The sequence below is a fragment of the Nannospalax galili genome, unplaced genomic scaffold, assembly GCF_000622305.1.
Source record: "Nannospalax galili isolate Female #2095 unplaced genomic scaffold, S.galili_v1.0 scaffold800, whole genome shotgun sequence".
Taxonomy (NCBI): Eukaryota; Metazoa; Chordata; class Mammalia; order Rodentia; family Spalacidae; genus Nannospalax; species Nannospalax galili.
In genome coordinates, this window is record NW_008347125.1 from 4,226,292 (window position 1) to 4,240,626 (window position 14,335).

Sequence of the window (14,335 nt, forward strand, 5' to 3'; positions counted from 1 at the left end):
AGAGTCTTCTCCTGAAGATACCTCTCTCCTCCCACCTCCTGAAGAGGGATGATTGAATATCTGAAGAGAAGGTCAGGCAGCAACTGAGAGCACTTGGGAGGGTAAGACAAGGGGATTGAGAATTTGAGGCTAGCCTCGGCTATATAGTGAGATCCTGTCTCAAAGACAATTAATCATCAAACAGACAAGCAAACAAACAAAACAAAAGCAAGTTACAATAATACGCCACTCTTGGCATGGCTAGCTGCTGTCCTAAGAGTGCTGTAATACTGCGCAATGCTCACAATAACCCCATGTATAATGTTTTCCTCATCTTGTCCAATGAGGAAACAGAGGTACAGAGCATACAAGCAACTTCTTTGAAGTTTTCCAGCTCTTTTTAATTGAATTTTTACAATTTTTATACAATATAATTTGATGACATTTAGATCCCATCTCTTATCCACATCTCCCTTTATTGCCCCCACCAAATGTCTTTCACTGTGGGTTCATCCACTGGAGCCTGGTTAACCTAGCAAGAGTCCCAACCTTCAAAGAGACTGTTTGTCCCCCTCCCAGTAACCATCAGTTGCCAAAAATTCCTTAGGTTGGGTTGAGATTTCTTACCCACATCTCCATGTCTATGCTGGGATTTTGTCTGGTTTGAACTTGCATGGGACTTACGTATGCTGTCACCATTGCTGTGAGTTCATATGAGTAACTCACCAGCTGTCTGGAAAACTCTTGTTTCCTTGTGATCAGCCATATCCTCTGCCCCTTATAGTTTTTCCACCCTCTTTTCCCCAATGATCTCTGAGTCTTGGGAGGCAAAAGTTTGATATAGGTGTCCTATTCAGGGATAAACAGTCTATAGCCTCTTATCCTCTGCACATTGCCCAGTTGTGGATTTCTGTGCTAATCACCATCTCCTGTCTAAGGAAACTTCTCTGGTGAGAGTAGAGAGTTGCATTAATCTATGCATGTAACAATAAGTCATTAGAAGTCAGTTTAATACTATATCTCCTTAGCAGAATAGTTGTATTAGGCTTTCTTCCACGGCCTGTGGGCTATCTAGCCTTAGGTTCCTAGCCCTGACATTGGTGTCAGCAGACCTTAAGTCCATGCATAAAACTAAACTCCAAATGTATCAAGGACCTCAACATAAAGACCCTGAATCAGAGAAGAAAGTAGGAACCACTTTGGAACTTATAGGTACAGAAAAGGACTTTCTGAACAGGACTCCTATAGCACAGTCATTAAGTCCAACAATTGACAAATGGGACCTCATGAAACTAGAAAGCCTCTGTACATCAAAGGACACCAACATTCAAGTGAAGAAGTAATCTGCAGAATGGGAAACACTCTTTATCAGCTATACCTCTGACAGAGGGTTAGTATCTAGAATATACAAAGAACTCAAAAAACTAAACATAAAAAAAAACAATTAAAAAGTAGGGTAAGGAGCTGAACAGGGAGTTCTCCAAACATGAAATGCAAAGGGATGATAAATACTTACAAAAATATTTAACATCTTTAGTCATCAGGGAAATGCAGATTAAAACCACTTTGAGATTTCATCTTACCCCACTCAGAATGGCTAAGATTCAAAAAACAAACAACAACAAATGCTGGTGAGGATGTAGAGAAAAGAGAACTCTCATCCACAGCTGGTGGAAGTGCAAACTGGTACAGCCACTATGGAAATCAGTGTGGAGATTCATCAAAAAGCTGGAAATTAATCTACCACATGATCCAGCCATACCACTCTTGGGCATATACCCAAAAGACTATAGTCTACTACAGAAATACTTATTTGTCCATGCTCTTTACTGCCCTTTTCATAATAGCCAGTTCTTGTCTAGAGGATTTAGAGCCAGGAGTCTAACCACCACAACAAACTGCCTTTTTTTGTGGGGAAATACAGAACCTAAAAGCTTATGATTTTCCAGTAGACAGACTGAGCTGGAGGTCCGACAGAATCACTTATGATTTATCGTGATTACTAGATCATAGTAACAGACTCTTGAGTAAATAGGTCAGTTTCTGGGATGATCTGCAGCTCCTTAAATCAGAAGGGAGTTGAAAGTGTAGATAATACTTATTAAAATGCATCTGCTCACCAGTGCTTAGCACAAGTCTTACAGGATGTTTGTAGATTCATATTTTAAAGGATAGAGATTGTGAAATGTTGAAAACTCATTTTTAAACTCCTATTACAGCTTATTAAAAATGAATTTATCACTTAGGATGTTGGACGGTATACAATTCAGACTCCTTTGGATTTCGCATGTTTTGTCTTTGACTTAAGATTTTGACTTAAGATATTGTTTGTTGTGCAAAAGGCATACCATGACGGCTGCAGTGGGAAAACTCAGAGATAGTGTCACAATCTGCCTAGAAAACAAAATTGAGGGTTTGGAATAAAAACAGAAGACCAAATTTTATGTGTCAGGAGAACATTGCCAAAGGTATTCGCAGTGACCAGTAGTGTAATTTCCTGTATCCTCTCTTTCATTTAAAAAATTGGCTCAAGGCTGCTGTTATAATCAGAAGAAGAGATTATAAGCAGGGTGTGGTGGCACATGACCCTAGTCCCAGCACTTGGGAGACTGAGGCAAGAGTTTGAAGCCAGGCAAGTTTTATGACCCTGACTCACAAATATAAATAACTGAATAAAATAAAAAAATTATACCTAGTAAGTGGTTATCTTATTTTGAATGCTCAACTGTATTAGGCCATCAAAGGTGTAAAACAGGTGGCTTTCCTAGATTTTATCATGCAGAAAAAGACCAATAGAGATGGAAGGGATGGGAAGGGGAGAAGGAAAGGAAGGGGAAAAGGAAAGGAAGGGACGGGGAAAGGAAGGGATGGGGAAAGGAAAGGGAAAGGAAGAGACAGTTTTGAAATATTGGTTATTGTGTGGGAGATGGTGGGTTCAACTAGGGTGGCAAAGGTGGGCTCTGACAAGCATAAAACACGCTGCAAAGAGGTCTTAAAAGGAAGCGATTTCTTGCTGGGCGTGGTGGTGCTCGCCTTTACTTCCAGCACTGGAGAAGCAGAGGCAGGTGGATCTCTATGAGTTTGAGGCCTGATCTACATAGTGAGTTCCAGGCCAGCTGGGGCTACAGGGAGACCCTGTCTCAAAAAGATAGAAAAAAGAAAGTGATTTCTCAAAACACATTTTGACATCTTTGTCTAAGGTCAATAAGCTTTCTTTATAAGGAGGTGGATGCAGAATATTCTTTTCAGTGCTGTAATAGATCACCTTATCTACTTGGATCACTTGAGTTGCTTTGCCCAAAGTGTTGGGAATAAAGGTTCATCCTCAATAATAACCTCTTCCCTCCATTAACTTCCCCACCTGGTGATCCAGGGTGGTAAAACTTCTGTCCAGCTCCATGTTGCTCCAACACCATGTTTATTCTGTGTGAGGTAGTTCCTAGACTGCCCCTCAGACATAGTTCATTGGCCAAGAGTGACTAACCTGAGCTGGAACAATCAGATCACTTTCCCTGTGAAGCTGGACTAGAGATGCATAAGGAATAGAGGGAAAGAGAGAAGGAAGAGGTTGATTCCTGTGGCCTGTGAACTCAGGAGCTTGGAGGCAGGGTGGGGCTTCCTCTGCCAGGCAGACAGGAAACAGTAAGCAGGGGTACAGGAGAAAAGAAAGTAGTTTCAGTCAGGTAGGCGTGTGTAGAAGCAGAGAGGAGGAGAGAGGGATAGAGATTGAGAGAGAGGTAAAGAGAAAGATAGATGGGGGGTATATAGTTAGAGAAACACAGGAAGAGAAAGGAAATCCCTGAAGACTCTCAGGAGGAAACATCCACAGGCATGCCTGGAGTTGCGCTAATAAATTCTCTTTGTTTGCTGAATTTAATTTACCTGGGTTTGTTTTTCTGTAACTACCAGACTGCCAGCTGGATACACTTTTATCTTATCACTCTAATGGCATGTAGTTCAATTGTTTTTCTCTCTTTGAGCCAGAAGCAAAACAGTAACAAATTCTTCAAGTCTTCTTTTCCCTTGGGCATGTGGCCATGATGGCCTCTGCATGGCTTACGGAACATAACAACCACATCAGCTTCCTTTTCTCCCACTGAACCTGATGTTTGGAAAATGATTGAGGCATATGGCCAAGATGAAAAGTAACAGTTTAAGGCTGAAGTGATGGGAAAGCACCGAAATCTAGAATCCCCCACCAGGGCCTATGAGTTAATAAGCTCCACTGGAATTAATTAATAATCTCCCAATTAAAAAGAGCCCAGATTGTGAATGATGCCTTGAATTCCAGCACTTAGGTGGCAGAGGCAGGTGGATCCTCTGTAAGATCAAGGCCAGCCTGGTCTACATAGCAAGTTCCAGGACAGCTGGGGCTCCAAAGTGATCTTGTCTCAAAAGACCAAAAAATAAAATAAAATTTAAAAAATATAATAAATAGATAAAGCCTAGGACAAGACAGATACAGCACAGAATTCTGCCAGTTCTTCAAAGAAGAGCTAATGCCAATGCTCCTCAAACTACTCTGTAAAATAGAAATGGAGAATGACTCAGAAATTCCTTTTATGAAGCCCGTATTACTCTAATACCAAAACCAGACAAAGACACAACAAAAAAGAAAATTATAAACCAATGTCTCTGATGAACATACATGCAAAATTCTCAATAAAACACTTGAATGCAAGAACACATCAGAAAGATTATCCACCATGATCAAGTTGGTTTCATCCCAGAGATGCAGGGATGGTTCAACATATATAAGTCAATAAATGTTATCCACCACATATACAGACTCAAGGACAGAAACCACATGATCATCTCATTTTATGTAGAAAAGGCCTTCATCAAAATCCAACATCCAGTCATAATAAAAGTCATGGAGAACCTAGGTATACAGGGGACATATCTCAACATAGAAAAGAAAACATATCACAAGCCCACAGCATCATACTAAATGGAGAAAAACAGAAAGTACTCCCATTAAAATCAGGAAGGATATCCACTCTCTCTATTCCTTTTCCACATCATACTTGAAATCTTATGTAGAGAAATAAGACAAACAAGGGAGATAAAGGGGATACAAATTGGAAAGAAGTCAAAATATCTTTATTTGTAGACAATATGATTGTATACATAAAGGACTCTAAAGACTCCACTAGAAAACTCCTCCTAGAGCTGAAAAATATATTCATCAAGGTAGCGGGATATAAAATTAACAGTCCCAAATCAGTACCCTTCCTATACACCGCCAACAAACATACTGAAGAAGAAATCCGGGAAAGGATCCCATTCACGAGAGCCTCAACAGCCATAAAATATCTTGGAATAAATCTAACAAAGGAAGTGAAGGATTTGTGCAATGAAAACTTTAAGACATTGAAGAAAGAAATTAAAGAAGATATCAGAAGATGGAAAGAACTTTCATGCTCGCAGATTGGTAAGATTTATATTGTGAAAATGGCCATCCTACCAAAAGCAATCCATAAATTCAATGCATTACCCATTAAAATTCTAACATAATTCTTTACAGAAATTGAAAAAAAAATCAAGTTTTATATGGAAACAAAAAATTCAGGATAACCAAAATAATCTAAACATGAAATGTAAATGGCCGAGAAACACCTACAAAAATGTTCAACATCTTTAGCCATCAGGGAAATGCAGATTAAATCCACTTTGAGATTTCATTTTATTCCACTCCGAATGGCTAAGACCTAAGGACAAGGAAACACCACCAAAATCTAAGTCCTGGCATGGATATTCTGAGATTTGGATTTTCTGTTTAGCTACAGTAGCACAAGCTTGTTGAGATGCCACTATTATATTACATTACTTGTCTACCCCTTTCCCCCTTTTATCTAAAGACAGGCTCTCATATAGATCAGGCTGACGTCAAACTTGCTGATAGCTGAAGTTGCCCTTGAACTCCTGATCCTGTGTCTGCCTTCCAAATGCTGGGATTACAGGCAGGTGCCACCTACACCTGGACTCTTGGTGCCTTTTTTTTTTTTTTTTTTTGCCTCTGTGTCAATTGCTCACCCTCTAGCCTCTTTTATAGGGTCACGGTTATTCTATTTTAAGACTAAGATGGCATAATTTTCTATTTAACCGGGCACAGATTTTCACTAGTGGTGAAATGATGATAAAGAAATGATGGCTGAAACCGCTGGCCTCTCAGTATGACACAGGCAGTAGCAACAAACTGTACTTGGACTGATTGTAACTTTTCACTAGCACACTTTCACAAGAAGTTATTGATTTTATTACAGTGTGGGTTTTGGGGGGCTGAAGTGTGTGTGGTTCTGGGGATTGAACCTAGGGCTTCTCACATGCTAGACAAGCATTCTTCCATTGAGGTATACATCATCATTTATTAATTTTATTAAATCTCAACCTTAATTATACATTTTAAACATTATATATTATTTTTAATGGAAAGTATATTGTACGTATCCAGCTTGATATGACTGTAGCCATCTTGAGTCTTTCCTTAGAGAAACCCTGGTCAGTTTTTCCTGCATAGTTTCCCAGAAAGCTTAAAGAGACAAAACCAGGGTGCAATATGGATCAGCAGGGAAAGGTGCTGGCTGCCAAGCTTGATGACCTGAATTTAATCCCCAGAACCCACAAGGTGGAAGGAGGGAACCAATTCCCCAAAGTCCTCTGATCTCTACACATGCTCTATGTGCATGTCCCCAGCCAGCACATAAATAAACAAATGAAACACAGACATACAGACACAGAGACACATGCATGCATGCACGAATGCAAGCATACACGCATGTTATATAGAGCTTTATAACCAGACCTGGGCTCCAGCAATATGGCTGACTCTGATAACAGCTTCAGATAAATGAATACACCTCAGCTAGTCACTTTTAATCTACTAATACATAGGCCCCTTTTCTGATCCAAATTGTGAAGATCTGATTGGTCTTCATACTAAGCAGGACCATTTCAGGGTAATTGTGGCTGAAGAAAGGCCGGCAGGTCTAGGATTGCACATACTGATATAATGAAGCCATGTTGTTCCAGAACACATGATCATTAAAATATTTTAAAATTCATTCGTTTTTAGAGCATGTGTGTGTGTGTGAATGTGTGCGTGCATGCGTGTACACATACACACACAGTACAGAATCAGAAGACAACTTATAACTTCCAGGAGCTGATTCTCTTCTTCCACTGTGTTTTTCAAGAATAGAACCCACGTTGTCAGGCTTGTATGGCCAGGGCTTTTACCCACTGAGCCACTCGGCAGTGCCCAGAAAATATGCTTGAAGCACATCTGCTGTATACAGAAATGCAACAGCTACCCTGAGCAAAAGCTCTCCTCCATTTGTTTAAGATAAAAGCTGATTTGACTGCCTTTTAATGGTATACTGTTTTTACCTGATAGAAAAACTATGGATGTGCAGATTGGTGTGTTTGGTAGACAGTATCTTAGAAACACTGGGTATAAGTTGGGCTTAGTGGCACAGCCTGTAATTCCAGCCTTTGGGAGGTAAAGGCAGGATGATCAGGAGTTCAAGGCCATTCCCAGCTACATAGTTCAAGGTCAGCCTGGGCTATGTGAGATTCTATCTAAAAAATGAAAAATAACAATAAATTAAAAATAAATGAAAGAAAAGGAAAAGAGATAATGATATGAAATTGTTGCTTCAAGGAAAACAAATGACTTGTTTCCAGTGATTAAATCTGAATGAAAATTGTAATTCTGGAAAACATATACACTAGTGTGAGCTTAATGGATTCCCAATACTTTAAAACTATGCTGATGGGATTGATGGTGATATTATTGAATATAATTTTTACATATATAATGAAATTTGTCACTATTTGGAAGACTTTCACAATTCAATGAAATACTATTCTCTAAATTACCAAATGTTTTATGCTATAAAACCATGTGCAATGGAGTGGAGCCAGTTAAAGTGCAAGACAGACTAGCAGGTGATATAATAGGGTTCGAAAAGTCCATGCTCTCAGATTTTAATGTTCTTTTTTTTTGGTGTTTTTGAGACAGGGTCTCCCTGTAGCCCGAGCTGGCCTGAAACTCACTATGTAGACCAGGCTGGCCTTGAACTCACGGAGATCCATGTGCCTCTGCCTCCCAAGTACCGGGACTAAAGGAGTGCACCACCACCCCCAGCTATAAAATAACCTTCTAAAACCAAAAGTGCATTAGTTACTTTTCTGTTGCTATGATAGAAACACCATGACAAAGGGAACTTATAAAAGGAAGAGCTTATTTAGCTTATGGTTCCAAAGGGGCACGAGTCCATCATGGAAGGGAGGCATGGGGCAGAGGTGGCTTGAGGAGGAGCAGAGGCTAAGCTCTCACATCTTCAAGCAGGCACAGGAAGCAAGAGATGGACTTGGAGATCCAGCAAGGCTTAAGAAGTCTCTAAACCTGGCCCCAGTGACATGCTTCCTCCAACATGGCCACACCTTCTAAGACTTCCCAAAACAACACCATGACCTGGGGGAAAAATGTCCAAATACTTAGAGCTTATGGGGACATTCTCATTCAAACCACCTCAGAAAACTTTAATTTTAATGTAGGGTCAAAGAAAAATATTCACAACTAACTGAAGCTATTAAATATGTATTCTTCTTTCTAACAACATTCTATAATAGGACCAAATATTTAAGTATATTTAAACCAAAACCACACATCACAAGACAATAAATGCAGAAACAGATAAGAGAATCTTTGTTTGCTTTTGTTTTGTTGATTTGTTTTGTTTCAGTGCAGGGGACTGAACCCAGGGTCACTCGTATGCCAGGCAAATGTTCTACCACTGAGCTACATCTCTAGTTCAAGCTGTTTTCTAATAATGCAGATGCAGAGATTTGCCAAAATGCAAGTCAAAAAAATATAGTTGTTTTATTAAATGTTATTTATGATAATTATTTTAATAGAATTAATAAATAAAAATTTAAGAATGTACCAGTTCTTTAGGGTTGGAGAAATGGCTCAATAGTTAAGAGCATTGGCTGCTCTTGCAGAGGACCTGGATTCAGTTCCTAGCACTCACGTGGTGGCTCACAACCGTTCATAACTCCAGTTCTAGGGGAACCTATGCCCTCTTCTGGCCTCCACAGGCATTGCATCCATGTGATACACTTACACACATGCAGGCAAAACACTCATATACACTCATATATAACAATATATAACTCAAAACATTCATATGTAAAATAAAAATAAATTATTTTCAAATCAAAAAAGGAATACATCAATTTTAATTTTGAATGCTATAAATACTTATATAGACCATATTCCCTGAAGTTATTTGAGGGCCTCCATAATATTTAAATGTGTAAGGGAAATTCAGTAATACAGTGCTTACTTAACATCCATGAAGTCTGGGGCTTAATCTTCAGCACTACAAATCAAAACCAGAAAACAACAAACAGGAGTGGAAAGCAGTGTGTGCTGGAGTTAGCTGGCATGGCTCATGAGGGCCAGTTTTTGCATCTCTTTCCATCTCTGCATTCTGTGACATCATGACTTGAAACTGGCCATTGAAGAAGTATTTACAAAACAGAGATCAGGCCAGGCTTGGTGGCTCACTCCTTTAATCCCAGCTGCAGTTTGGGCCAGCTGCAGCTACAGGGAGACCCTGTCTCAAAAAGACCAAAACAGAGGTCAGATGCCAGGGGTGGTGGTGCATACCTTTAATTCCAGCCCTCAGGAGGCAGAGGCAGGTGCATTTCTGTGAGATCAAGGCCACCCTAGTCTACATCATGACTTCCAGTGGGGTGGGCTGGGACTAGGGAGACCCTGTCAAAAAACAACAAACAAACAAACAAAATAACAGAGATCAGCAAATGCTGTGTATCAGAGCTTTTTTAGAAAAGTTGTTTATTAAACATTTATCAAAATGTCACTCCATACAGGAATGAGACCAAAATGTTGGTGAAACACGGGACAGGGGTATATCTCCAGAGCTTACAAGATGCATATTTAGAATAATTCCATCATTGTAAAGCTTACTACTTAGGGGGATGTGTGATGCTTGTGCTAGGAGTTGCTAATGGCAACACAATCGGAGAAAAACTTCTAACTTAGACCAGGGCAGTGTTCGATGTGAGAGGCCTAGGAAAGTGCCTGTGTCCATCAAAACCTCCCGAGAGGACCAAGATTACACTCAGAGAATTTATATGGAACTATTCACCAGGTTCAAAGTTGCTACCTCTGTTACAAAAAAGACAAAGGGTCATTACAGAAGTAGCAAATTGGTCACTTTGACATCGTAGAATAAGAAGAATTGCAATGATTAAAGTGTAGAAGCTTCCTGTAAAGATGAAATTCAGATATCAGCAGAGGAGGCACTGATCACACGGTGCCCGTCCCTGAAATGGAGAAAAATAAAGATGGTTCTGTAAATATAGGAGAAATTGCACACTGAGTTGGTGTTGGTAGTGGAAAAAATATAAGGTGCATGTAGTATGGCAGCAAGCAACAGGGACTGAATATGATCAAACTACATGATGTGCATGTGTGAAAATGTCATAACGAAACCCATGATTAGACATAATGTATATATGGTAGAAACACTAAAAAAAGAAATGATGCTGGAGTAATGCTCAAAAGCACAAAAAGCAGGCAGAAAGCAAGCAGGAGGCAAGGCCTGCCATTCTTCCCCCTAGCACACTTTGTTAGTGGTGCTTAACAGAAGCCAGCTGGCAGAGGGGAAGTGTGGTTGAGAGAGTCCCTGAACCAGCTTTACCAGGCTTTTTGTGGAAGCACCTGGCATGTTTGCAACTGAGAGACAACAGCTGAGTGACTGACAGGCCACCCTTGACTACTCAGTGTCATGTTTGCTGCACTAATCTGATTGCATCACCAACAAAGAGAATTCTATTTCTGCCCAACAAGGTTCCATTGTCCTTGGTACAAGCTGAAGACATTTTTACCTTCTTCCAGAATGTGGAGATACAAAGTTCTAATAATCCCTCAGTGAATGTCTGAAAAATAGTCATTCCATCCCTGTCTGCATCATGTCAAGCACCCTCAGGTTCTGTCATAGTCTAGCTGGGTATTCTTCCACTGGAAATTGATTGTAAAGTCAATACTCAGCAACACTGCTGCAGGATAATGAGAAGAAAATCGTTCATCTATCTCTATCCACAAAAACACAACAAACTAAGAAGAAAATATAAAAGCCAGTAGTCTTCATTTTTATACTGGTGACAAGACACAGATTGGTTTTACCATTTTGTTCTGTTTCGTTTTCCCTCAGGTCGGAGCTTTGCCTGGCAGTCTGATCTAGACTTTGATTTTGAAACCTGTGAATATTCACTTGGCTTTTTTTCATTGCTGCAGGTTTCCATTGCATTTCATTATTATACACTGAACCACTAAAAGGCCCTTAAAGAATCCCCTGGTTGAAGACAATTGTCCGCGTTGCAGCAATTTAATTTTCCTCAGTATCTGGAGCAATCATCCAAGCCCAGAGTTTGAAGAGCCAAGAAAAGAACATGATATCTCAACTTCCAATTCAATGGAACCACTGTTGTGTCTTCTGGCATTTGTGCTCTGCCCTTGGAACTGTGGTCTCTCAATCAACAGAACTGGAATGTTGAAATATGAGATAGAGATCCTGTGACTGCCCATTGGTTCACTGAGGTGATCCATTCCCACGTCTGCCATGATTCTTCTACCATATATTTTTGTTACAGAAGAGAGCTGCATCTACTGGTTGTTGATTCAAAGCATAGATCATCATGAGTTAGAGATCCATCTCTCAACTAGAATTGTAAACAAATTCAGAAGGTAACTCCACATTGCCTTAAGCCAAATGTGAGCCCATGAATTCCATAGAAACGAACCCACTCTGCAGTTCTCTGCTGTGAGATGAGTTTGTTGGTCAGCAGAAATGTCTGATGAAATGCCATAATGGTAAATAAGGCACTCTGAAAATCCACAGTGGTGACACTTACAAACATGTCACAATGGGGGAAAGCAAGTCCGTACCAGTTCGTACTGCAGGGAGGAATTTTGGCTCCACAATGCAGGGACTCACCGTAATTGGTCTGTAGCAGGTAGCTGGTTGGTGTCCTGGCACATGTCAATAGTTTCTGCTGCTGTCCCTGTTGTGCCCAGTTCGTGAGACCCCAAAGACCACCAAGGAGCCGACCAATGCAAACATACAAGGTTTCTTTTATTGTTACAAGCTTAAGCTTGGGTCCACTCTGTCACCGACCTAGTGGATCTCAGATGTGAGACCCCTTGCTTTGGAAGACAGAGGTTTTTATAGGTTTATTTCAGCAAGTTCAGCAAGTAGGGGAGTAGGGGGTCTTCAGCCTGGCAAGCATCTAATTGGTTACAGCTCAGTGCCAAACCATAAACTGCTGGCTTCAGGAAATCGGAAAAGATATCTGGACTTTTAGTAATTTTCTGTCCTTGGTTAATTGACCATTGGCGGGGGAGTTGTTCTCTATCCATTCCAAGTATTGTGGTTTTTTTTTTTTTTTTTGGAACAGGGCCCAGGGCTGGGTCAGTCCTATGGAGGTTTTATCCAAGGTGGAGTCGCTCAGGTCTCTCAGCCCAAGGCACTCATCAGCACATAACCTGTAACCTGTATTATTGCTGCGCATTTTTTTTTTTTTGAGACAGATTCTCCCTGTAGCCCCAGCTGGGACCTGGAACTTGTTACGTAGACCAGGCAGGCTGGCCTTGATCTCACAGAGATCCACCTGCTTCTGCCTCTTGAGTCCTGGGATTAAAAGTGTGTGCCACCACACCTGGGGTTGTTGCGGCTTTCATGTGGGCCCACAAGCAGACCTGAGGTGGCTGATGAAAGAAACTGAATGATGCTGGATTTTCCTTTTTTTAAGATTAAGAGCAGCTTTGTTAGGAAAATGAGGATGATATGCAAAGTTGAGCAGCTAAGTTGTAGAAGGATCTGAAATTCCAATCTTGATATCCTCAGAGACTTGGACTCCATGTATATGCGCCTTGTGCTTTCATCAGAACTCACTTCAACCTCGACTTGAGTGAAGATTTGGCTGAATTTTGCTCGTATCATCCCTTGCATGCCATGTTTTTCTACCTGATAATTGAGAGTCTCCTCTGCAGCGGATGCTCTTTTTGGAATTTTCACATGAAAAACAAATGTCCTCATGCTATGTGCCCATTTGGAAGGCTCCAGCCACACACCTCTTGCCTAGACCTTTTCTTAGCCTGTATTCTAAAAGTTGTGTTCTTTCCAAGTCCAGGAATGTCCCCAAACTATTGACAATTGCCCACAAAGAAGGGTAAGTCCATATTTATGGACATCACTCAGCAAAGGCAAAAAGGACAATCCAATGCATTTTTGAAATGCTTCCTTTGGTGTGTACTTACTTGCCTTTACCTCAGTCCAAAGGCACCCTGTGTGTGCAATGCTGCAACTGTCCATTCAGTTGTAATAACATACCATGATGGCCTGCCACCTATAAGTCAGGCTCCTCGCCTTTCTCATTCAGCTCATAGTAAGAATGAAACTCCTTCCCTTAGTTTGTCTCTCTATTGCTGTGATAAAAACACTGACCAAAACCAACTTGGGGGAGGAAAGGGTTTATTTGGCTTTCAGTCCATCATCAAAAGAAGCCAAGTCAGGAACCCATGGCAGGAGCCTGGACTCCTCTGACCCAAGTTCAGCCTGAGTTTTTATACAATACAGGGTCACCTGCCCAGGGATGGTACCACCTACAGTGGGGCTGGGCTCTTCCACATCACTCAATAATCAAAATGTCCCACAGACATGACCACAGGCCAATTCCTCAATTGAGGTTCCCTCTAACCAGGTATCAAGTTGACAAGCAAAGCTATCCAGCATACTTCTGTAGAGATAGTTCACAAAGTTTTCAAATGTGGTATGCATATAGTACTACAAATAACTAATGAAGTTTGAGGGCTTATGAAGAAAATAGAAGAACTTGTATTGAAGACAGAGCAAGACCAACATGAGGAAAGGAGCATCTTTCAGCTCCGGTTGTACCTTCACATTTGCTCCAGTCTAGCAGAAAGCTGAAGCAGCTTGAAAGACGAGGTCATGAATTTGTGAGGGAGTGTGTGTGTGTGCGCGTGTGTGTGTGATGGGGGGAGTTGTGGGGAGAGAGGGGGTGAAATGATGTAAATACAGTACTCACGTATGAAATTCTCAAAAGAATTAAAAAATTGAAAGAAAAAACTCCTAGCTCGATGAAGTGCAGTTAGTAGACTGCTTGCTTGCCATGCCTGAAGCCCTGGGTTCAATCCCCCGCACCATAGAAACAGGCATGGCGGCTCATGTCTGTATTCCTCATACCTGGGAGATGGAAAAAAAACTCCTAGCTCGATGAAGTGCAGTTAGTAGAGTGCTTG